Raw genomic sequence first — 25,336 nt, forward strand, 5'->3', positions numbered from 1 at the left:
GCTAAATTGCCCAATGAATTAATGAATAAGAAAAAGTTTGTTAAAAATAGGGGCGCAACTTGGGTCGGGCTCAAACCGAACCGACAAGTTCAACTCAATTTTGGCACTAGCTGGGTTGGCATTTTCTTGGGTTGGGTTGGGTTAGGGTTGGAAAAAGCCACCCTGATTTAATTTCGGTTTGGGTTAGGGTTGACGCCTTGGCAACCCGACATGACCTGAACCCGACCTCCATCCTCTAAGTTTATCATGATTTTCTTAGGATATTGGTTTTTTTCATGTATTTTTATATTTCACCCTAGATGAACCTGAACCCAACCCCACTCAACCCGACCCGATTTGGAGGTGGTTTGGGTTAGGGTTGGCCTCAACCCGACCCAACCCGACCTGAGTTGCACCCCTAGTTAAAAAGTGAGCCTACCTGCTGTTCTCACATGCAAAAGTCAACTGTGAAATGGCTATCTACGAAATTGCCTTAAAGGGATTTACTAGGGACCATCACAGAAGGCATTTCGTGGCTGGGGCTGTTATGTGAGAGAAGCCATCACAAATGAATTAAATGAACAAGACAAAATCTGCTAAAAAGTGAGCCTAATTCTGCTCAAAAGTGAGCTTCTGTGGCTGCTCTCACATGCAACAGCCCGACCGTGAAATTCCTTCTACGATGGGCCCTAGCAAATCCTATATAGTGATTAGTTACTGAAATCTCAAAGGGTAACCCAAGAGGGGGGATGAATTGGGTAATTAAAAAATTCTTCTATTAAACTAAGGGAGTGTTAGATTAATCATATATTACTCTAACCCTTGCTCAATTAATATTGTTAATAAAGGAAGGAGATTACCGTACACCACAAAAAAGGGGATGAAGAGTAAGGAGACCACATGGAGATTTATAGTGGTTCGGCCACAAAGGACCTACTTTACTACCCAAGTACTTTATCTTTTCCTTGAGATTTACCTTCACTGTAATGAGATTCCACTCACCGAATCTCCAGGCTTTTACAATTAATTCCGCCTCCAAGGGAACAAACCCTCTTCGCAACAACCACCTTCAAGAAGTGAATCCTCCTCGCACACCGCCTCAAGGATTACAACCTCTCTTTGCAAGAATCGCCTCCAAGAAGGTAATCCTCCTCGCACACCGCCTCAAGGATTACAACCTCTCTTTGCAAATACAAAGGATGGAAAGAAAAGGGAAAACTCTCAAGCCTCTTTGAAGGCAAATACAATCCACTCAAGCTCACAATCACTCTTAATGATTACAAATCAAAGCTCTAAGGAGTGCCTCTTGACAAGAAGTAAATGCAAGAATAAATGCTCTCAAGAGGTAGAAGAAGAATCATTTTGATTTCAAGTATAAAGCTCTAGGATTTGAAAATGATAGTACAAAAGGTTCTTTGGAAGGTCTTGGATGAGGTATAAATAGCCGAAGCAAAGATAAGATCGTTTGGAGGCAAAACTGTAATTAACGGGTCCTGAAAAAGTAGGCCATGCAAGCCCTAACGGTAACATTGCCAGATGAGGGCGGTCGACCGGGGTGTCGCGGTCGCCCGCCCTTATTGGGCGCTCATTTTCAATTTCAAATTTTAAACCTCTGCGATCGACCGGGGTAGTCACGGTCGCCCGCGCGTGGGTTTTCTGTTCGAAAACCCAAAACCTATCCGCGGTCAACCTAGCCATGGGCGGTCGACCGCCAAGACCTTTCTAGATTGCTCCAAAATTTCCAGGAGCATATCCACGGTCGACTGGGCCACTTTTGAAGGAAGATTGCTGGAGTTCCAGCAACTAGGGGTGGCAACGGGGCGGGTCGGGGCCGGATGTTGGGGTCCCCTTCCCCTTCCCCTCTGCGGGGAATTTTCCCCCTCCCCTTCCCCTTCCCCTCTGCGGGGATGGTGGGGAATCCCCCTCCCCTCCCCGCGGGGAATATCTAATCCCCTTCCCCTTCCCCTTCCCCTTCCCCTCCCCGCATCCTTCGGGGACAAAATCCCCGCCCCGCCCCCTCTTTGGAACCCAATCAAACCAGCAAACAGAGCTTCTTTCTTCTACGTCCATTACAGACAATATTGTGATGAATGCTATGATTCTATTCATGTGATCAACAAACAGATGGACAAAATCAGAAATGCATGGATGAGACAACAAACATAAATAGCAACAGGACCTCATCTTTCAGCAATTTTCTGCATAAATTATGGAATGATAAATAGGAAATGAGCACCAGGATTACCTTCATTAACAGACAGCCAATGTGCAAAAAGTAATTATTTCAGTAGTCACAATGAACTTTAAAAGTCCATAAGTGGGCGCTCACACACGCAAAATAATGTTCATTAGTTCATTCTGTATAGCATGTTAACCCCCAGATGAGCATGAGAAATGAGAATGGAGAAGAGAACAAAATCAACAAATGACTTATTTCTTTAACTGCAATTCAGTCTAGTGCTGACATGAAACAAATTTCTAGTAGCTAAATTTTTCTTGTTGAAAATTAAAACCTACAATCCAACCCTAAAATTTTGTTGGCACTACGATTTTTTGATAATTGCATACACTCAGCGTCTCAGGCTCTCAGCTTGTCTTTATTATTTCAACATCTGTGAAAAGGTTATTATAGTTCCCAAAATGCTCTCAGAAGCTAATTAAAAGGAAAAGACAAGCTAAGTTTATGTTTGGGGGAATCTTGTAGCCGATCCACAGAGTTTCTAGTAGTTTTCCTTAAAAAAAAACACTTAAAAATTTACAAAAAAATGGCATTGATTAGCGGGGCGTAGCGGGGCGGGTCGGGGTGGGGCGGGGACAACTCCATCCCCTTCCCCTTCCCCTCCCCGCACCGGGGAATTTTTATAATCCCCTTCCCCTTCCCCTTCCCCTTTCAAATCGGGGAATCCCCTCCCCAAACGGGGCGGGGCGGGGCGGATCCCCGCTTTTTCGGGTGAAATTGCCAGCCCTACCAGCAACCATCCAGCGGTCGCCCAGCCCTGCTTTGAAATTTGATTTTTTCAAATTTAAACCTTAGGGCGTTGGGCTTCGATCTTTTGGCTTTTATCCTATGTTTTCAAATACCTTTATGAATTTGTCAAAATACATTTTTAAGGGTTTTGAAAACATAAATCCATGCAAATGACTTTATGTCAAGAGGACTCTATTACACACTACATAAACCTTGAGTCTTCTTGTGTCTTCTAGGCACTTGCATGAGGTGTTCACTTGGAAGAATCTTCTATCTTGCTTTTGTGCATGTGGTTTCCTTGAGTCTTCAATACTTGTAGGATGACCACCAAGGCTTGACTTGCTCCAAGTTGAGCCCTTCTTCTCTTATGCTTCTAGTGATGACTTCGATGATTCCTGTTTTGATCACAATACTAGAGCAACCATTAATAATCTACCATCAATTTGGGTTTGTTGATCATCAAAATATGGGGGGTTGCACCCTTGGGCTTACATTCTCCCACTTTTTGATGATGACAAACTCAAATTGATTTTGGGGCGGAGGCTCCCCCTAAATATGATATAGATATAATTTTATGCCTCCCCCTCATTATATGTTTATCATAAATGATGATTAATCATGATTCGTACAATATTTGCATGTATTTCTATTGATGCACAAAATAAGCATAGGTAGTCAATTTAAACATAGAGGAATTGCAAATATGATTCAAGATCCAAATAATCAAGTCAATGCATAGTCATGAACATACTAACCATAATCAAGATATTCTATTTCTCCCCCTTTTGTTACATCAAAAAGAGTGGGAAGGGAGATTTACCATAGATAGCACAAGATTCCTCTAGTTTTTTGTTTTATTTTAGGAGTTCACTTTTAACTCCCCCTATTTAACTATGAATATGCATATATATATATATATATATATATATATATATATATATATATCAAAATATTATTCAAATAGGCATGTTCATGAACTAGATGTAGGTATGTGCCAAAATTTTAGGTGTCTTAATTAAAGATGATAGTACTGTTCCCAAAAAAAGGCATGAGTACCAATTGAATGAGTTTTAAGTTGAGGTTTGACATCTAGTCATGCATCCAATATCAAACACATAATCAAGTACATAGTGGATATAGATAATCATATAATCAAGATTTCATTCAAATTCTTTCACTTGATCAAATGCCCACATATTTAAACTACTTCTAAGATCACAAAATCTTTCTTCACTTAGTGTTTAATGAAAATATCCACAAGTTGATCATTTGTATTGATATAAGAGATAATGATATATTCCTTTTGGGAATTATCTCTCAAAAAGTGATGTCTTATATCAATATGCTTAGTTCGGGAATGTTGGATTGGGTTTTTGGTTAGATTGATTGCACTAGTGTTGTCACAGTGGATTGGAACACATTTGAACTTCAAATCATAATCTTCTAGGGTGTTCTTCATCCATAAAACTTGTGCACAACAAGCTCCGGCACTAATGTACTCTGCTTATGTGGTAGACAGAGCAACATAGTTCTATTTCTTGTTGAACCAAGACATCAAGGATCTCCCTAAGAACTGACAAGTGCCGCTAGTACTTTTCCTATCAATTCTACATCCTGTAAAGTCAGCGTCGGAATATCCTACTAGGTCGAAAGAATTTAACTTTCCATACCATAGACCTAGACCGGGAGTTCCTCTCAAATATTTGAATATCCTTTTTACAGAGAGAAAATGAGATTCTCTTGGATTTGACTAATATCTAGCATATAGGCAAACACTAAACATGATATCTGGTCGACTAGCAGTCAGATAGAGAAGACTTCCTATCATTCCCCTATACTTTTTCTGATCAACCTTTGGTCCAATGACATTTACTGCTAATTTTGAACATGTGCTCATAGGAGTGGACTTTGGATGAGAGCTTTCCATTCTAAATTTCTTTAGCAGTTCTTTTGTATATTTTTCTTGGTTTATGAAGATTCCATTTGACAATTGGTGAATTTGTATACCAAGAAAATATTTAAGTTCTCCCATCATGCTCATTTCAAACTTATTTTGCATGCATTTGGAGAATTTTTCACACATGCTCACATTAGTTGACCCAAAGATGGTCATCTACATAGATTTGAACTATGAGTATGTCTTCACCCTTTCTTTTGATAAATAAAGTCTTATAAACTTTTCCCATCTCAAATCCTTTGCCTAATAGAAATGAACTAAGCCTTTCATACCAAGCTCTAGGAGCTTGCTTTAATCCATATACGGCTTTGTCCAATCTAAAGACATGATCCGGGTGCTTTAAGTCTTCAAATCCAGGAGGTTGCTCAACATACACCTCCTCCAAAATATATCCATTTAGAAATGCACTCTTGACATCCATTTGGTATAACTTGAAACCTCTATAACATGCATATGCAAGAAGCATCCTAATGAATTCTAACCGGGCTACAGCGGCAAAAGTTTCATCATAGTCAATCCATTCTTCTTGGTTGTAGTCTTTGGCGACTAAACAGGCTTTATTTCTTTGGATATCGCCATTTTCATCTAACTTATTTCAATAAACCCATCTAGTTCCAATCACAGGAGTATCTTTTGGCCTAGGAACCAATTGTCATATTTTGTTTCTTTCAAATTGATTCAACTCTTCTTGCATGATAATCATCCAAAACTCAACCTTTTTTGCTTCTACTATAGACTTAGGTTCAATTTGTGATATTAATGCTAGGTGACCACAAACAGTCCTAAAATGAGACCTAGTCTTGACTCCTTGTGAAGATTCACCAATAATTTGAGTAGAGGGGTGGCTTGCAATAATTTTTTTGCCTTTTGGATCCTCTTTCTTATTCCCTCTCTCTTCAATTGACACACCTTCAATGCTAAGATTTTCCAATGAATTAGTCAAAGTAGAGGTGTTATTTTCACAAATTATGTGGTGAATCTCATCTTCCTCTTCTAGGTTAACTGTCACCCTATTTTCCTCACTTTGTTCATCAAATTTAACATGTATAGCCTCTTCTGCTGTTAAAGTCATTTGATTGAACACTCTATCGGACTTACTTCTAATTGAATACCCTAAAAATATCCCTCCATCTGCTTTAGGATCAAATTTGTGAAGATTGTTCTTGATATTTAGAATATATCACTTACATCCAAATATCCTAATGTAGCTAATATTGGGCTTTCTTCCCTTCCACAGCTCATATGGTGTTTTGCTAGTGTGGGGTCTTATCAATACTCTATTTATCACATGGCAAGCTGTATTTACAGCTTCTGCCAAAAAATGTCTAGATATATTGTTATCATGTAGTAGTGTTCTAGCCATTTCTTGTAACACCTTATTCTTTCTTTCCACTACACCATTTTGTTGAGGGGTTCTAGGGGTTGAGAAGTTGTGATCTAGGCCTAATTCTGCACAATAATCCCCAAATTGATGATTCTCAAATTCTGCTCCATGATCAAATTTGCTTGATATGACACCCTCTATCTCATTGTAGCTTGTTACTTAACTTGTAAAATTCTCTAAAAGTTTCATCCTTGGAAGCAAGGAATAGAACCCAAGTGAACCTACAAAAATCATCTACCACTACAAAAACATATCTTTTTCCACCAAAGCAACATGTCTTCACTGGACCAAATAGGTCCATGTAAAGTAGTTGCAATGGTCTAGAAGTAGTGATAATGTTCTTAGGTTGAAATGAGTCTTTCACTTGTTTACCAATTTGACATGCTATACACATATGATTTTTAAGATAATTGAGTTTAGGCAAACCATCCACAATATTCTTCCTAGAGATTCTAGCAATGATTATCATATTAGAATGTTCTAGTCTTCTATGCCATGTCCATGTATTATTTTCAAAAGATGCAAGACAAGTAACATTTTGACATATGAGTTCTTCAAGCATAAAAGTATAAACATTACCATCTCTTGTAGCTACAAATTCAGTTTTGTTATTACTTGAAGTCCTAACAATGCATTTATCATTTTTGAAAAGTACTTCATTACCATTATCAAATAGTTGACTTATACTATGCAAATTATGTCTAAGTCTATCAATAAGCAATATATTTCTAATGGTAATACCTTTAAATTTGATTGTACCTTCACCGATGATTATTCCTTTAACATTGTCTCCAAACGTCACCGTTCCTTGATCAGCCATGTTGAGAGTAGAAAACTTGAAGGGATCAAATGTTATATTCCTTGAGCATCCACTGTCTAGATATCACTTGTCCAATGTAGAATTGCTACTCAACAATACCTATAAAATAAAGAATCAAATCTTGGGCTTAGGTACCCAAATTTCTTTGGATCCTTTTGGATTAGTTCCATAAGAGTTGCCTTTTGTTGCCCATATATATCTACTTGATTTTCTAATTTTGTAATTATATTTTATATGTCAAAGTTTACCACAATAGTAGCAAGTAGGGGTAACTCTAGAACTAGCATTATAACTTGAATGCGAATGTGATGTCCTAGCCTTTACAAATGAAATGTATGGTTTGTTGGCATCATTCTTGCATGAGGGTTTCTTATATTTCTTGATTTTCTTTTAGAAAGTCTTGGTTCAAAACTTCAAGATTTTTTAATTTATCTAACAAGATTTTGTTTTCATTTACTATACATGTGAGGGCATTGCATTCCTTCTTAGATTTTTCAAGTTCAAGATTTAATTTTTCTATTTCTTTATAAGCTTGATGTTTTTGGAAACTTCAAGAGCACCTGCTTCTTGAAATTTCTCACAAGCATCATATAGCTCATCATAGGTAAAGGAAATATTCTCTTTATCATCATTGTTTTCAACATTTAAAGTGAATAAAGAATCTACCTCCTTTGACGATTGCTCTTCGTGAAATCCATTGAGACATATGTGGGAGACTTCATCGTCGCTTTCTTCATTTCCTGATGAGCAACTGAGCCCATCATAGGTTGCACTGAAGCTCTTCTTTTTGTCTTTTCCTTTTCTTTTGTTGAACTTGTCACCAAGCTTTTTGAGTGGGCAATCAGCCCTTATGTGACCAAGCTTGTGACATCTAAAGCACCTTAGTTCATCGTTATCTTCCTTTTCTTCTCTATCCCTTCTAAAATTCCTCTCTTTTTGGAAGTCCTTTCTATTGTTCCTTGTGAACTTCTTGAACCTCCTTGTGAGGAGAGATATATCTTCTCTTATAGCTTTGAAATCCTCCTTCTCATTTTCACTTCCGCTTCCACTCTCTTGAGCCTTGAAAGTTATGCTCTTCTTCTTAGGATCTTCTCTTAGGGAAGCTTGTTCTTCTGTCTCTCTTTTCTTCATCTTCAACTCAAAGGTAGTGAGAGATCCAACTAGCTCTTCCAATTTCATAGTGTCCAAGTCTTTTGCTTCTTCTATTGCGGTTGTCTTCGAATCCCAAGTCTTCGGAAGTGATTGAAGGATCTTGTTGACCATTTCTTCATTTGAGAAGATTTTACCTAAGCCTTCCAACTCATTTATAATGTTAGTAAACTTAGTATACATTTCGGTGATAAACTTACCAGATTTCATTTTGAAGGATTTTAGGTCACTAAGAAGCAAATTTACTTTGCTCTTTTTCACTTGAGTGGTCCCTTCATGGGTTACTTCAAGTGTATCTCAAATTTCTTTTGCGGTCTTAAGCGTAGATACCCTATTAAACTCATCCGGAGATAGAGCGCAAATGAGAGAATTCATTGCCTTATAGTTCATCGTGAATTTAGTCTTTTCGGTGTCTTTCCATGTTTCACTATCGGTGGTAGGTTCGGTAAACCCCTTTTCAATAATCCTCCAAATGCCAAATTCTTGGCCTTTTAGGTAGATCTTCATCCAGGCCTTCCAACAACCAGAGTTGGTTCCATTGAAGTATGGTGGCCTAGATGAGGTTGACCCTCATGATATTGTGAGGAAGAAGATGAGGTTGCAATTGATCTTTTCACTTTTAGATTTCAATAAATAGGAAATCTCTAACAAAGCCTTTAGCTTTGATACCAATTGAAATCTCAAAGGGAAACCCAAGAGAGGGGGAATTGGGTAATTTAAAAATTCTTCTATTAAACTAAGAGAGTGTTAAATTAATCCTATATTACTCTAACCCTTGTTCAATTAATATTGTTAATAAAGGAAGGTGATTAACGTACACCACAAAAGAAGGGGATGAAGAGTAAGGAGACCACACGGAGATTTATAGTGGTTCGACCACAAAGGACCTACTCCATTACCCAAGTACTTTGTCTTTTCCTTAGGATTTACCTTCACTATTGTAAGCCCAATGGTTCCCACCTTGGCAATTCCCATCTTCTTTTGATGATTCCAATACACAAGTGATTTTATATCACTGATGTGTTTGATTGTCTAAGATGTAGATCTTGATTGTATAAAGACAAGATTGCTTGGATTGAGGCGAAGAAGCTCTCATTGGACCACATTCGGAAGGCCAAAGACATCGGAGATCCAAGACGCATGAAGACTTGAAGCATCGCAACTGAAGATCGAAGTCGTTTTAGAATGTAAAGATCCAATCATAGTTTAGGTGTTTAGAGGCATAAATAAATTAATCTCACACACCATAAATGTTTAAGAGACTGTCCTTGTGGTTTTCCAACACTTTGGAACCCTCATAACAATCCCAACTTGTTGTAGAGTTGGAAGTCCAAAAACAAGAATTGAAAATATGCTGGAAATAGGCTTCTCGGAACTCAGAGAGATTCCTCGGAGCTCCGAGAAATGGTCCAGTACTATTTTTCTAACTTCTGTTTGTATTCCCGGAACTCCGAGATAAATTCTCGGAACTCCGAGACCATTATAACGGGAAGAAATTATAGCCGTTGGAGATTTTGCCAGATTTACCACTATGCTCCTCAAACGGTCATATTTGGTTTTTCTATATATATGAGTATTCTAAACTTCCAAATTATCAATTCTAACACTCTAAAAACCTATTGTAATATCCTAAAAGTGAATCAAGCTTGTTTATGCCTCTCATCCTCTAGAATTAGGATTTGGATCATTAGGCTCAAATTTGTACATATTCTACAAACCTTGTAAACCCTTGTGAGGGATTTTTTTGTTCTTTCTTTCTTTATTCTAAAGATTGTATTCGGACGAGTGTTCGGAGAAGTGGAGCCCACTCTCCGTGGTGAGGATTGCCACCAAGGTTAAAGGCAATTGGAATTATAATCGGCACCGATCTTTGCCGAAGTTAAGAAGATCAAATAGTGAAGCCATCAACGGGTTTGGTTGGTGGAGTGGAGTAGGCCTCGCATTTTGAGGACCGAACCACTTTAAATCTCTGGTGCACTCTCTCTTATCTCTTGCTTTATATTTGCATTGCACGTAGGATTTAACTTGTGTGCTTAATTTTCATTTTTGATCTCTTAATCTTCAAATTTGGGTTAGAGTTTTCAAAAGATTAAAACTTGTTAGTAACCTAAATTTTCCCTCCTCATAAGTTGTCGTTAGTGTAAGTACTCGGGTCTACCCTTAGAATTTCACTTGGTATCAAAGCCTTGGCTCTTAAAAGATTTTTTTTTCTTAAAATCTTTGGTAAATTTTTTTTTAAAAATTTTAACAAGGAAAAGATCATAAGATCTTTGGCAACTTTCTAATTGTGAAATGGCAAACATAAATGGAACCAGACTTCCGGAAGGCCATTCCACAACTAGACCTCTTTTCTTTGATGGGTCCAACTATGGACATTGGAAGACAAGGATGCGCATCTATCTCCTTTCGATAGATGTGGAGCTTTGGCATATTGTAGAAAATGGATACACTTTGCCTTCCAAGCCATTTCAAGAATGGAATGTAGTAGAGAAAAGGCATGCAAATTTAAATTACAAAGCTATAAACTCTTTGTTTTGCGCCTTATCTACGGAGGAGTTTAATAGAGTAGCTCTTTTTTATTCCGCCAAGGTTATTTGGGATACTCTTGCCGTTACCCATGAGGGAACATCACAAGTCAAGGATTCCAAAATATACTTGTTAAAGAGCAAATATGAAATGTTTAGAATGGGTCAAAATGAAAGTATTTCCAAAATGTATACTCGATTTTCTAAAATATCAAATGAATTAGCTAATCTTGGTAAATCTTATCCTACTGATAAGCTTGTGAGTAAGTTGCTTAGGTCACTTCCTCCATATTGGGATCCAAAGGTCACCGCTATACAAGAATCAAAGGATCTCAAGACGCTAACAATGGAAGAGCTTGTAGGATCTCTTATCACTCATGAGATGCTCCTTACTAGCCGACAAGAGGAGAAGAAGCCAAAAGAGAAAGAAAAAGAGAGTAGATCCTTAGCACTCAAGGTGAAAGCGGACTCATCTTCCTCAAGTGAGGCGGATAGTGATGAAGAAGAAGCTTTGGAAAAATTCAAAAGCTTATGGAGAAAGAAGCACAAAAAGGATAAAAAGAAGAAGAAAGAAGAAAGTGAAGTAGAAGGAGGAATAAGGTGTTACAATTGTAAGAAGACGGGACACAAAAGACCGGAGTGTCCACTTCTCAAGTCATCTTCCTCAAAGTACAAGGGAAGGAAGGATTGGAAGAAGAACAAGGGTCTTGTAGCCGCTTGGGATGCTTCTAGCACCTCGGGAAAAAGCTCAAGTGAAGGGGAAGCTAATAAGGATGATCTTTGCTTCATGGTACTCACCCATGAAGATGAGGTAAATTCTAACCCCTCTTGTAATTCATCAAGTAGTGATAGTGGAAACATATCTTATGATGAATTATGCATTACCTTGCATTCTCAAATTTCAAAAAATATAGTTCTTAAAAAATCTATTTCAAAATTAGACAATGAACTTGATGTTTTGAAAAATGAATCTTGTTCTTCCAAATCTCAAGCTAAAGAAAAAATTGAAAATTTTAAACTTGAGATTGAAACCCTTAAGGGTTGTTTGGATGAGAAATCTTGGCAAATTGCTAAACTCCAAAATGTGGCAAGCTCTTCCAAATCTTATGAAGATGACACTAATGATTTTTTAAATCAAATAACCCATCTTCAAAATGAAAATGAAAGGTTAAGATTATGTCTCCATGGATTCCTAAATAGTGATAAAATTATTGACATAATCTTGAAGAAGGCTAGTCATAGACCTAATCATATATTTTATGATACGACTAGTCTATCTTTCCCTCATGTTAGATGCCATTATTGTGGAATCAATGGTCACTACCAATTCCAATGTGAATCTAAGATTAAGGATTGTGGTAAAACCAAGAAATCTTGGGTTCCCAAAGCCCCCATATGATTCTCTTCATATGTGTTTTTTAGATTAGGGGTTTGCACTTAATAATTTGTATATCTTTATCTTTGAATTTCAATATCCCCTCTTGTATTGAATTTGTTTTTCCAATAGGGGGAGTTCTATGTTTGTCTTTTTCCTTGAAAAAGGGGGAGCCTAAAATTAAAAATTTTATCCCTTTGATTTTCTTTTACGCCATCTTTTTGATAGATGCCAAAGGGGGAGAAAAATCTAGGGTAAGGAAATATATGTGTGCTTTTATTGGAAAATATCTTGTGCTTGTCATCATAAAAAAAGGGGGAGATTGTAAGCCCAATGGTTCCCACCTTGACAATTCCCATCTTCTTTTGATGATTCCAATACACAAGTGATTTTATATCACTAATGTGTTTGATTGTCTAAGTTGTAGATCTTGATTGTATAAAGACAAGATTGCTTGGATTGAGGCCAAGAAGCTCTCATTGGACGACATTCGGAAAGCCAAAGACATCGGAGATCCAAGACGCATGAAGACTTGAAGCATCGCAACTGAAGATCGAAGTTATTTTAGAATGTAAAGATCTAATCCTAGTTTAGGTGTTTAGAAGCATAAATAAATTAATCTCACACACCCTAAATGTTTAAGAGATTGTCCTTCTGGTGTTCCAACACTTTGGAACCCTCATAACAATCCCAACTTGGTGTAGAGTTGGAAGCCCAAAAACAAGAATTGAAAATATGCTGGAAATAGGCTTATCGGAACTCTGAGAGATTCCTCGGAGCTCCGAGAAATGGTCCAGTAATATTTTTCCAACTTCTGTTTGTATTCCCGGAACTCCGAGATAAATTCTCGGAACTCAGAGACCACTATAACAGGAAGAAATTATAGTCGTTGGAGATTTTGCCAGATTTATCACTATGCCCCTCAAACGGTCATATTTGGTTTTTCTATATATATGGGTATTCTAAACTTCCAAATTATCAATTCTAACACTCTAAAAACCTATTGGAATATCCTAAGAGTGAATCAAGCTTGTTTATGCCTCTCATCCTCTAGAATTAGGATTTGGATCCTTAGGCTCAAATTTGTACATTTTCTACAAACCTTGTAAACCCTTGTGAGTGATTTTTTTGTTCTTTCTTTCTTTATTCTGAAGATTGTATTCGGACGAGTGTTCGGAGAAGCGGAGCCCACTCTCTCTGTCTCTCTCTCTCGTTCTGCAAGTAGGGTTTCCTCCCTAAAAAAAATCCGGTCCCCCCCCCAAAAAATGGGAGAACTGTTCTCTTTTTATAACTTTTTAATAATGTTTATTCCCCTTTTAGTTACCCTAATGCACCCCATTGGGTGTGTTTAATAGCTATTTTTATGCTACAAGGGGGTGGCTGAAGTAAAAATGCAAAATAAAAACAAAAGGTAAATGTTTTGATGTATTTTTTTGCTCTGAACAATTCACTTTGGGATAATTCACCCCTCTTTTGGCCTTTTAAAAAAATCACTTTCCCCCTGGACCACCTCTTCTCAGATAATTAACTCCCCTTTTATTTTAATTCAAAAATAATATCACAACATGTACACTTTGGTGTTTGCACTACCTCAACTCATCTTTTCCTCAATTTTTCACTCATTTCTAACAAACTTTTACATAGATCTACTTGGGAATCTACCCTACCCTATGTTAAAGTTCGAGACACTAATTCAATTATTTAAAGAGTTTTCAATCAAACAAGGTGTATAAGGGTTCGGTCAAAATGAGGTGTCCACAGATGCCCCTCTTTGGCAGAGTGTGCTTGTCGCGCGAATAGCAAAGCTGAACATGCAACACATTTTGGCCGACTAGAAAATGAAACAAAGCCAATTTTTGTTTTGGGTTCTAAAATGGTATTCACAAGGGTAAACTAGCAAAATGACTTCTAATAAGACTAAAATTCTGCAAATATTGTGGAGATAGCCTCTCTCTGACCCTTAACTCATCAATCAATATCCGTCAACAAAGACTCTCATTAAAAACAAGTATACACAACACTCATTTTGTTTTTACTATTATACTGAAATTCATCAAAATAAGTATAAACTAATCACTTAAAGAGTTTTTTTTATTGTTGTATTAAAACTTTGTCAAAACAAGTATAAACCAATCATTCAAAGAGTTTTTATTTTATTTTATCAACAACTAGACCAAAAAAATCACTTGGCTAATTGTCAAAATTGATTTCATTTATATGGATGAGCAAGTCCAGTCAATTAGACCAAAAATCGCTTGGTACATTGTCAAGATAGATTCAAAAAGTATGGGGCGAAGGAAGAAAAGACCAGACTTCAAAACTTGAAGCTACTTCACCTGAAATTTCTTTCTTTATTAAAACTTTCTCTTTTAAAACTTTTTCAAATGAGTAAAGAAAAGACTAGACTCCAAACACACAGAGCTACTTCACCGGAAATTTCCTTCTCTATTAAAACCTTATCTTTTAAAACCTCGTCAAATGAGCAAAGAAAAGACCAACCTTCTCTTTTAAAACCTCTTCAAATGAGCAAAGAAAAGACCAGACTCCAAACACATGGAGCTACTTCACCAAAAATTTCTTTAAGAAATTTTTTTTCCTTTAAAACCTTTTCAAAGAATGACTGGAGTTCAAACACACGGAGCTGCTTCACCAGAAATTTCTTTCTGAAAACCTTTTCAAAGAATGACCGGACTCCAAACAAACGGAGCTGCTTCACCGGAAATTCCTTTATGAAAACCTTTTACTCTAAAACCATTTCAAAGAATGACCGGACTCCAAACATACGGAGCTGCTTCACCGGAAATTCCTTTCTGAAAACTTTTTCCTCTAAAACCTTTTTCAAAGAAATGACCGAACTCCAAACACACGGAATTGCTTCACCGGAAATCCTTTCTGAAAACCTTTTCCAAAATGATGGAAGAAAAGACCAAACTCCAAAACCCGGAAGAGCCCTTGGCAATTTCTTACTTTATCGAAACTCTCCTTTTAAACACTGGGTGAAGAAAAGACCAAACTCCAAAACACGGAGCTATTGTCAATTTTTTTTAAACTTTTCAAAATGGTGAAAGAAAAGACCAAATTAAAAAAACAGGGAGCCATTGGCAAATTTTTTTTTTTAACTTTTCAAAATGGTGAAAGAAAAGACCAAACTCTAAAACAAAGAGCCATTGGCAAATTTTTTTTTTTAACTTTTCGAAATGGTGAAAGAAAAGATCAAACTCGAGCCATTGGAGAAAATATATTTATCTAAACTTTTTAAAATGGTGAAAGAAAAGACCAAACTCTAAAACACAGAGCCATTAGTAATTTATTTTCCTTATTAAAAAAAACTTGTTGAAATGATTGAAGAATCTATCAACTTTGATTGATTTCAGTAGATGGATAAGTCATCTCTTGCCGAGAGTAACTGGGAGTGCATGATCTTTGCTGATGACCAAACTCGAGTAAATTGATGAGATTTTCGGGTATTAACCCTTTCAATATGTGAAAAGCATTCTGCTGGGGGTTCGAAAATTGCAGGAGCAGAGCAGATTCTAGACTTCGCTGGGGATTAGATTTTCTAAAAACTTGACTTCAAAAGAAAACAATTTGATTAAAGAGACTGACTCAAATATTGTGCTCAAGCTTCTCTGGTTTTTATTTGCTGAGAATATCTATCTCAATTAACATTGTGTTTGAAATCTTTTATGACGCAAGTCATAAAAGATGCCCCTAGTATGACGTTGTACACACCCCCATTTTGCTACACTTTAAAAAAGTAAAAGATTTGGTAGTTTGTCAAGTTTCGAGTCCGTATTCCACCTAGGATTAGGCATCTGTGCATTTTAGGATAGATTTCACCTTGTTGAAGGAATTCTGAAGTTGATTCGCGATCCTAAAGGTTTCTAGGGTGTTTCAATGGTATCTAGAAGATGAAAATTCAACTTTCCAACCAACTAAAAAAACCTGTTATTTTTAGAATTTTTGGGGTTTCCCTCATTTTTGCCCATTTTTACACTACATGGATATTTTGGTCATTCCCGATGTGTCTCGGTTGACCCCCGAGTTATATTTGAGAAATCTTGAGTGATTTTACAAATTTTGAAGAAGCTGCTATTTTTAGAAACTCATGGGGCTTCCACATTTTCATCATCTTTTGGATATTTCAATAATTTATCATATAGCCAAAACCATCTTGAGGGTATGACTAATTGACTAGGAGTAATTTCGTAAGATTTAGGAAACCCGCTAAATTTAGATCTCTCAAGATTTTCTCTTAGTCTTGCACTTCGGGGGGTATTTTAGACATTTCCAACATATCCTATTTGGTCCATAAGTTGTGTCTAAGAAATCTTGAGTCCGTTCATAAATTTTTGGAAATCCGCTATTTTGGAATTTCTCAGGGTTTTCCCTAGTCTCGCCAAATTCTAGCACCTCGGGGTAATTTGGTATTTTCCTGTGTAATTCTTTTGATCCCCGAAATATGTCTGAGAGATTATGAATGATTTCCTGAATCTTGGAAAACCTGCTAAATTTAGAATTTCTCAGGGGTTTCGCTTAATTTGGAAATTCTCAGTGTTGAGGGCATTTTGGGTATTTTCAGGGGATACCAAATGATTCTGTTTAATATTGCTCACCGAAAGGACCTAATTTTAAAAGTTCATATTTTTGAAGTTTGACCACAAAGACTTTCCATTTTTAATTTTTCCCTTTAGGGGTGAACCAATCTGAGGGTATTTTGGTCGCATTTGGATGTCTAACAGTCAAATATGGGCATTTTGGTCCGAAAAGTTATTTTCCAAAAAAGATGGTCCGATCATGTGTGAGGGATGCACCATAAATGTCAAATGGGTTGGGTCCATATATAGAATGTTGAATTTAGAGAGATTTTATTGAATTTTTACGGAAAAACCCGAAACCCGTGTGAAATGGCCCATTGGGCTAAAGGCCGCAAAGATGGAGCTCATGTGGGTTCAACCATATGGGTCAACCACCATGGCAGACGCCTCACATGGCTGACCCATATGAGTTGAGCACCCAACCTTGATGATGTCACAATGGTGACATCATATTTGTTAAGAGAAAAATAAAAAGAATAAAAAAAAGAAAAGAAGGAAAGAAAGAAAAGAGGAATGATTGCTTAAAAAAGTTTTCTTCCAAAGAAGCAATGTGAAATGAGAATAGCATGTCTTGATTGATAAGAAATTAAGATTGGAATCAATTCTAATTTGGAAACAAGAAAGAAAGAAAGCAAGAGCGGGAAATTGGAAACAAGCCAAAAATGGGAGCACTCACATTGGAAACTACTATTTCTCTCTTAACCCTAGCTTTTTTGTACAAAAATCAAAGCAAACAATCCTAGGAAGGATAAAAAAAAAAAATCTAAATTCGTCATTTTTCTCTCTCCTCCCCAAAAAAAAAGAAAAAAATCTTCTCTCTCTTGAAGTGTGTTCATTTTTCTCTCAAGGGTTCTTCACAAAAGGGATTCTTGAATTCCCTTTTATTCTTCAACTAATCACAAATCAAGAATTTTTGGGGTGTTCTTTGGGTCTTCTTCATCATACCAAAGGGTTGGACAAAGCAAATATCTCGGATTACCAACCCAAGAGACACGGATCGCGATCGACGGTAAGAATTTTCCTTATTTGCGAATTAGAAAAGCATGCTAGGGTTTTATTTTTTGGAAACATCAAATCTATGAGTTTTCTTTTAAAATTCCAGTATGTTATAACATAGATTATGGGCTTTTAAAATCTAAAAGTTTGCGCAAAAATTAATTTTCCTCCACATAAATCTTGAATTTCTTTCTTTTCTTTTCAATATGGATTTAAATGGGATTTTCAGAGTGAGTGTTTGAAAAAAGGATTTTTTTCAAAAAATGAATTTTTTTAGGGTTCTAAAAATTTTAAAACTACTGGAAATCATGATCTTTGACCATGGTATAACCATCTCGATTTCCGTTCTATTTTTTAAAAGTTAACCCAACAAAGGATTATTTCTTGAAATAGGGGCATTTTGGTCCGAAAAGTTGTTTTACAAAAAAGATGGTCCGATCATGTGTGAGGGATGGATCATACATGTCAAATGGGTTGGGTCCATATATAGGATGTTGAATTTAGAAAGATTTTATTGAATTGTTGTGAAAAAACCCAAAACCCGTGTGAAATGGGGCTAAAGCCCGCAAAGATGGAGCTCATGTGGGTTCACCCATATGGGTCAACCACCATGGTGGGCGCCCCACATGGCTGACCCACATGAGTTGAACACCCAACCTTGATGATGTCACAATGATGACATCATATTTGTTAAAAGAAAAATAAAAAGAAGAAAAGAAGGAAAGAAGGAAAAGAGGAATGATTGCTTAAAAAGGTTTTCTTCCAAAGAAGCATTGTGGAATTAGAATAGCATGTCTTGATTGACAAGAAATTAAGATTGGAATCAATTCTAATTTGGAAACAAGAAAGAAAGAAAGCGAGAGGGGAAAATTGGAAACAAGCCAAAAATGGGAGCTCTCATTTTGGAAACTACTATTTCTCTCTTAACCCTAGATTTTTTGTATAAAAATCAAAGCAAACAATCCTAGGAAGGATCCAAAAAAATCCAAATTCGTCATTTTTCTCTCTCCTCCCAGAAATAAAAATAAAAATAAAAAACAAGAAAAAAACCTCTTCTCTCTAAGTGTGTTCATCTCTTTCAAGGGTTCTTCACAAAAGGGATTCTTGAATTCCATTTTCTTCTTTAGCAAATCACACATCAAGGATCTTTGGGGTGTTCTTTGGGTCTTCTTCATCATATAAAAGGGTGCGACAAAGCGTATACCTCGGATATACGCACCCTAGAGACAAGGAGCGCGATCAACGGTAGGATCTTTATCTTTGTAATATCAAAAGTAGAAAAGCATGCTTGGGTTATACTTTTGATAGATCAAATCAATAAATTTTTCCTTGAAATTCCAGTATGTTATAATATAGATTATAAATTTTCAAAATCCAAAATTTCACCGAAAAATTAATTTTTCTCCATTTAATAATAATTTTCTTTTGGTTTTTAATCAATATGGATTTAAATCGGATTATCAAAGCAAGATTTTGAAAACGTGGGTTTCTTTAAAAACTGTTATTTTTTGGGATTTCTATAAAATAAAATACTACTGGAAACTTAATTTCCAATCGCGGTTTGGCCGTTTTAATTTTCATTCTATTTTTCAAAATATAATCCCGAAAGGGGTTATTTCTCGATGAACGAAACCAAAAGTATATCAAACCATGTTCAAAATTTGTGAAATCTTGTTTCCAAACCAATGTTTTGATTTTCAGACCACCCAAAATGTTTTGGATTTTTTTGAATTTTTTTAATCCGGTTTTAAATTATTTTAATTTTGGGATATTTTTAAGAAATATTAAACGGTTTTGAAAATTGATGAAACTTTTCAGAATTCAAGTTTAATTATAAATTGAATTTTGGATGGAAAATAATTTTCGAAAAAGATATTTTCTTTACTTTTTTCTAATCGATTCTTCGTTTTACGTGCCGTAATTCTTTTTCATATCAAACTAATGAATTTTCAAAATTTTTCTTTACAAACCAGTAACTTAGGTTACTGTAATTTTAGAAAAAACGTTTCAAAGGGTTTTATAATGTTTTGATATAGTTTTACAATTTATTTTAATAAACGGGTTTTGATTCCTAGAAAGCAAATTGATCTGTTTCATTTACAAATGGATTTTATGGAGGATATTTAATTTTTAGGTTCTGAAATTTTGATCGAAAATTTTATACTTTATTTAATATCTACTGTAAATTTTCCTTAATTTTAGGATACCATTAAGTTTGACTTTTAATTGATTCTTTGAATTCATTCGATGTTGGTGTGATTTTTAATTGATATCAAATCATAATAACAGTCCATGAATTTTTACAATAGCTTAATTTCATGATGATCGTTATATTGTAAAAGTTTGGATTAATTTGAAATTCATATGCTGTAAGTTGCTGTGTTAATCTACAATCTGACTTGAATTTTGAAAAATAAGAAATTGTTAGTAAATCTTGATAAACATTCATGAACTCTTTTCAGTAAGCTACAATAATTCATATCTTGTTACTGGAAAAGTTTTAATTGATTTGGAGTTCGATAGCTGAGGGTTACTGTGTAATCCTAGCAATCTGATCTTAATGTTAATAAATCATAACTTAATAGCAAATCAACACAAAAGTCAGTGAAAACTTCCAAAAAATCCTAATTTTACATCATATATTTAACCTTAAAATGTTTTGAAACAGAAATCCTAGAGGTTATAGATTTCCTTTGTAAATTGACTATGCTGTGACGGTTTAACTGCCAAGATCGCATTCATAATCGTATACTAATTGTGATTGTTCATGCATAATTTGAGCATATAAATTATAGTATGTTGTTGGCTCCGAGGTCCACTGTCCACGGAATCCTGAAAATCATTCCAGGCAATAATATGCTACAATTTATGTGTTAAATTATTCAAGGATTGAGAGCACGATGCCCTTTCCTAACTACTCTCCTAAAATCTTTTAACTTTTCTGATGTTTCAGTATTTTTGAAGTTTTTCAAAATATTTCAATGTTTTTGAGTTTCAAATTTCTAATGTTTTTTTGAATTTTTAAAATGAAAATTTCATCCTTTTAGCTAAAGGGAACAAATGAGAAAACACACTATGTAATCCAAAACACGGCAGAGCGTCAACACCATAGGATAAAACCCTAGGGCTAAAAGGAAAATCCTAAAATAGTAAACTAGTGTCCCAAAACAAGTATACAAGTGTCCTAAAACAAATAGAAATGATAAGATCCCAAATAGGTAAACTATTGTCCCAACTATGAAAAATATGGAAAGACTTCAAGTAGGTAAGGCTCTAATAAGACTAAGCTAGTCTCTAAAAAGGAAAGAAATATCTATGGCAAAGGATACACTCCTAAACAAGTGACACTAAAGAGGGCGTGCAAGTAAGTCACAGACTCTCTCATAACGCTCCCAAAATGTGGGGCAAATAAGTCAAAGGATGACCAACACTCTATAAGGGATGTAAATAAGTCAAAAAGTGTCTACTAAACACAGAGGAGATAAACAAAAGAAATGAGACAAAGCATGTCTCCAATGAGGGTACAACTAACTCTAATGGGACATCGTATGTCTCCTATAGGGGCTCCAAGTAACCTTATCATTGCATTATCAATGATATATAGGGCTAAGGCAACTAACAGACCAAGTTGGTCTCCAACAAGTAGAGGGTACAAGTTGGGGTACAACTTAGAGAGGGTTCTGTAAATGAGGCCATGCTCCTATGAGAAACTTCTAATGCGACATGAGCTTGCCTCCTAAGGGGGTAGGCTCTAGACAAATGGGCTTGTCTCCAAAGGAGAATCGCTTAATGAGACAGATCATGTCTCTTATGGGGGCTCTAGACGATTCTTTCATTGCCATTGCAATGAAGAAAGGCTACTAATGTAAAGGGTATCTAAAAGACTAAGATAATCTACTAACTCAAAGAGGGGAGTGCTACTAGGACTGAGCAAGTCCCCTAAGGATGGGCTTGGGCTAATGCCTTTATCGCCTTCCTATGAAAATCGTAGCTGCAATGAAGGTCCTTTTGAAATTCCTGAATAAACATGAGAAGATCCAAGATGCTAGAATCCTAAATATAAACACCACTAGAGTAATATAAACCAAGAACAAGAGCAATGGACCTTTAGTACTTCAGTTAAAAACATATTCGCCAAATCAAGGCCATGCTCTTACTACTAATTGAGGGGTTACCATTGAACGAATGCAGGTGTACTATAAACATTATGACCAAAGAAAAGAATTTAATACACCAATTAAAATAAAGCCATATTAATAACAACATCTATTCTTTCATGTACACTACCATTTTAATGCAAACAACATGAATAAAAACATAACCCTATTGATAATATCCCTTACAAAAAGGAAACAGTCATAAGTGATGCTGCCCAATTATTGAGACCTGGAAATGTTATTTAGTTTAAGAAAAATGGTTTGGTATACCTAATCTCCACATAACAAATGAGACACATACAAGGGAAATAAGCCTCAGGTTAATAATGAATGACACAATTGTGGGTTCAAAACGACAACACACAGGGCTAACAAGTTGTCAAAATAATATATAGAGAGCCTGGAATGTAATGAAATGTTTAAGTTTAGAGTAAATTCCTGGGAATAAGAAACTTATATCCTCCCTAAATTCTTTCACAAAAATAACTCAGTATAATGGCAAACCACACAATTCCCAATCCCATAATCTTCATAACATTGTGCTAATAAAATCAAAGAACCAAATGTCCTGTCTATATAGTATGCGCATATACTTTGACATCAACTGAAAGATTCTTTAAAATATTTTATTCAAAACCCTTTTAAAATGAAATGGCAAGGACCAACCATACACACAGTCCTTTAATAATTACATAAAATGACTACTTGACCTGTACAGGTGTTGGTATATGCATCATGTGAACAGAACAAAATGAAAGTGTCAAAGCTCTTGAAATGTACTGTACGATACTTTAACCCACACTAAACACACAATAAATCAAACATGATATGTCTGATACATTCAATGCTCAACTACCCATCCGACTAATGGTATTGTTGTCCACTCTCCACCTGTGAGTAATTCTTATGTGCTAACTTATAAAGCAGATCTTATGACATCAACATATGATAGTAAAAACAATAGCTCTAAAGAATTCTCTTCAAAAACCAATAGCATCTTTGGTGTATGCACCTGCTGTCAAACTCTAAATGTAAGAGAAAGAGTGACAAGCTTATATGACTACACATCTATTTCGATATAAACACATCCACTGAATAAATAAAACTTTCCATACTATGTGGACAGAAACACTTCTTGAGGCAATACCAACACCATTAAAATGAAACCAACCCAAATAAATCCAGCACTTGATTTTTAAAGCAATCATACATTCTTGTAAGATCCTAGGCTACAAGCTAAACAGTCTATTATCAAAAACAAAAAGAGTTCATGCTCTTCTTACCCCTCCCCCTTTTTAAATTCATAAAGCTGAAGTGAAAGATGACAGACCCCAACTCCATTCCAATGAGCAAGTTTAAAAGTTTCAAAGTATTATAGATGTCTATGACATTGAAGGGACACTATTACAAAAATCAATTGATATGCAGAACTAACTTTCTCAATAGAGACGATTCATTAAACCCCTAATCATTTGTTGCTTCAATAAAGAATTCTAAGACAAAGCATTTGACAGACGGCAGTAACAAAAATTATTAAGTGCACAGCTCAAAACCATTAGGTACCATCATGAAAACCCCAATAAAAAATGATTCAACGAGCAGTCAAAACAAAAGTCCCCCCCTTGAACACATGTAAAGTCTTTAACAGAAATCATGAGTTGAGTTCAAAAAAATTGAAGATGAATCGAAGTACAACAACTATGTACCTATAGACAATTTACAAAACATAACTATGAGGTGTAAAAACTTATGGGACAGCAGCCATGCGCCTATAAACAATTTACAAAACATAACTATAGGGTGTAAAAACATATGGGACAACACCGATATACATACTCATTCAATCAGCCACATGTAACTTGACTTACCTCGCACTTGCGATCAATTTTTGGCCAGCCAAATGAGAAAGGTTAGATCTAGATGGTGTGGGTATCTAAAACCTAACAAAGAGGTGTCATTATCATGAAATGAATTTACTAAATTCAACTTGTCCTTCACTTCTTATAAATCAATCTTGTTACTTTTAACATGTAATGGTTCCAATACCAAAACACCAAAGCACCATGATATGCACACACACACACACACACATATATGTATATTCATAAACACACATACTCTCATGCACACACATACACATATTCACAGACACACATATACACATATACACAAAGACATACACACACAGTACACACTCCCACATACACACACTCATTCACAAAACACATACACTCATATTCACAGACACATATAGACACACACAGACACTCATATACACCTACTCACATACACATGCACAAATATACATACACACGCACACAAACGCACAGGGATGCACATAGGCATTTCTATGACTAAACAACAAAGGAAGGGCTACTCATATCAAAGTAATGTGGGCTACCATTGTCAAAAGGGGTTAGGGGGCTGTCATTATCAAAAGTGTAAGAAGGAGGAATTGGTGGAGAAATCAAAAAAAGAAAAATATATTGCTTTAAGATAAAATCTCAATGCTAAAAGGGGAGGTAAAAATACAATGAAATAAGACTCTAACAAGGCGCAGAAACTGGGCACATACAAGATGAAATAACAAGATAAGCTACTGTTATTCACAAACATACACTCTCACAAATTCAACTTGCCCTCCTCTCCCTCAATGGGCTTACACAAACTTACTAAGGATTGTAATGACCACTGACATTTAATACACTACAGAGTAAAAGTAAATTAATCTTTTCATTAAAACATGACGATGAAATATCCTTGACCTAGAAAAGGAGTTGTACATGGCCTTATCATTTAGAAAATTCAAGGAGTATGCAGAATCAATGCACTACAAGACACAATAAGAAGAAATTAAAATGAAGCCCATGAACTGCAATTTTCTAACAAGCAGAATAGCAGGTTTTGGTAAATCACGTGACCCAAAGAATAATAGTACCATGTCTACATATTGGAAACTAATGAAATTGATCATGTTAGGATGGAGAATTAGTATACTAGTCTCATTTTATACTCTAATAGCAAGAAAGCATCCAATTAATCCTATAAAATACTTTATATGTATTCTTTTATGAGGACTGATTTGAGGGGTTATAGCAAAACAAGTCAACAAGTCATTATTCTAGGCACATCCTCTGTCTATTACACCCACGCTTCTTGATGACCAAGTTGGTAAGACTATGGTTACTCTCATAAGATTTACTATCATGACTGAATATTTTCCTTGCATTTTAGAGATGTATATGGCATGTGGTAACACAAACAACTATAAGAACATGGAGCTTTAGATGAATGTACGCATATGATTATCCCTCCCTCCACAAAATAGAAGCAGATGATGGTTTAGTGATAGAAAACTTAAGATACATTAGATCAGGATAATAATTCAAACATGTGTAGATCAATGATGTTCATATCCAATCAAAACC

The sequence above is a fragment of the Tasmannia lanceolata genome, unplaced genomic scaffold (assembly GCF_043159265.1).
Source record: "Tasmannia lanceolata isolate RefF3 unplaced genomic scaffold, GAP_Taslan_0.1 ptg000018l, whole genome shotgun sequence".
NCBI lineage: Eukaryota > Viridiplantae > Streptophyta > Magnoliopsida > Canellales > Winteraceae > Tasmannia > Tasmannia lanceolata.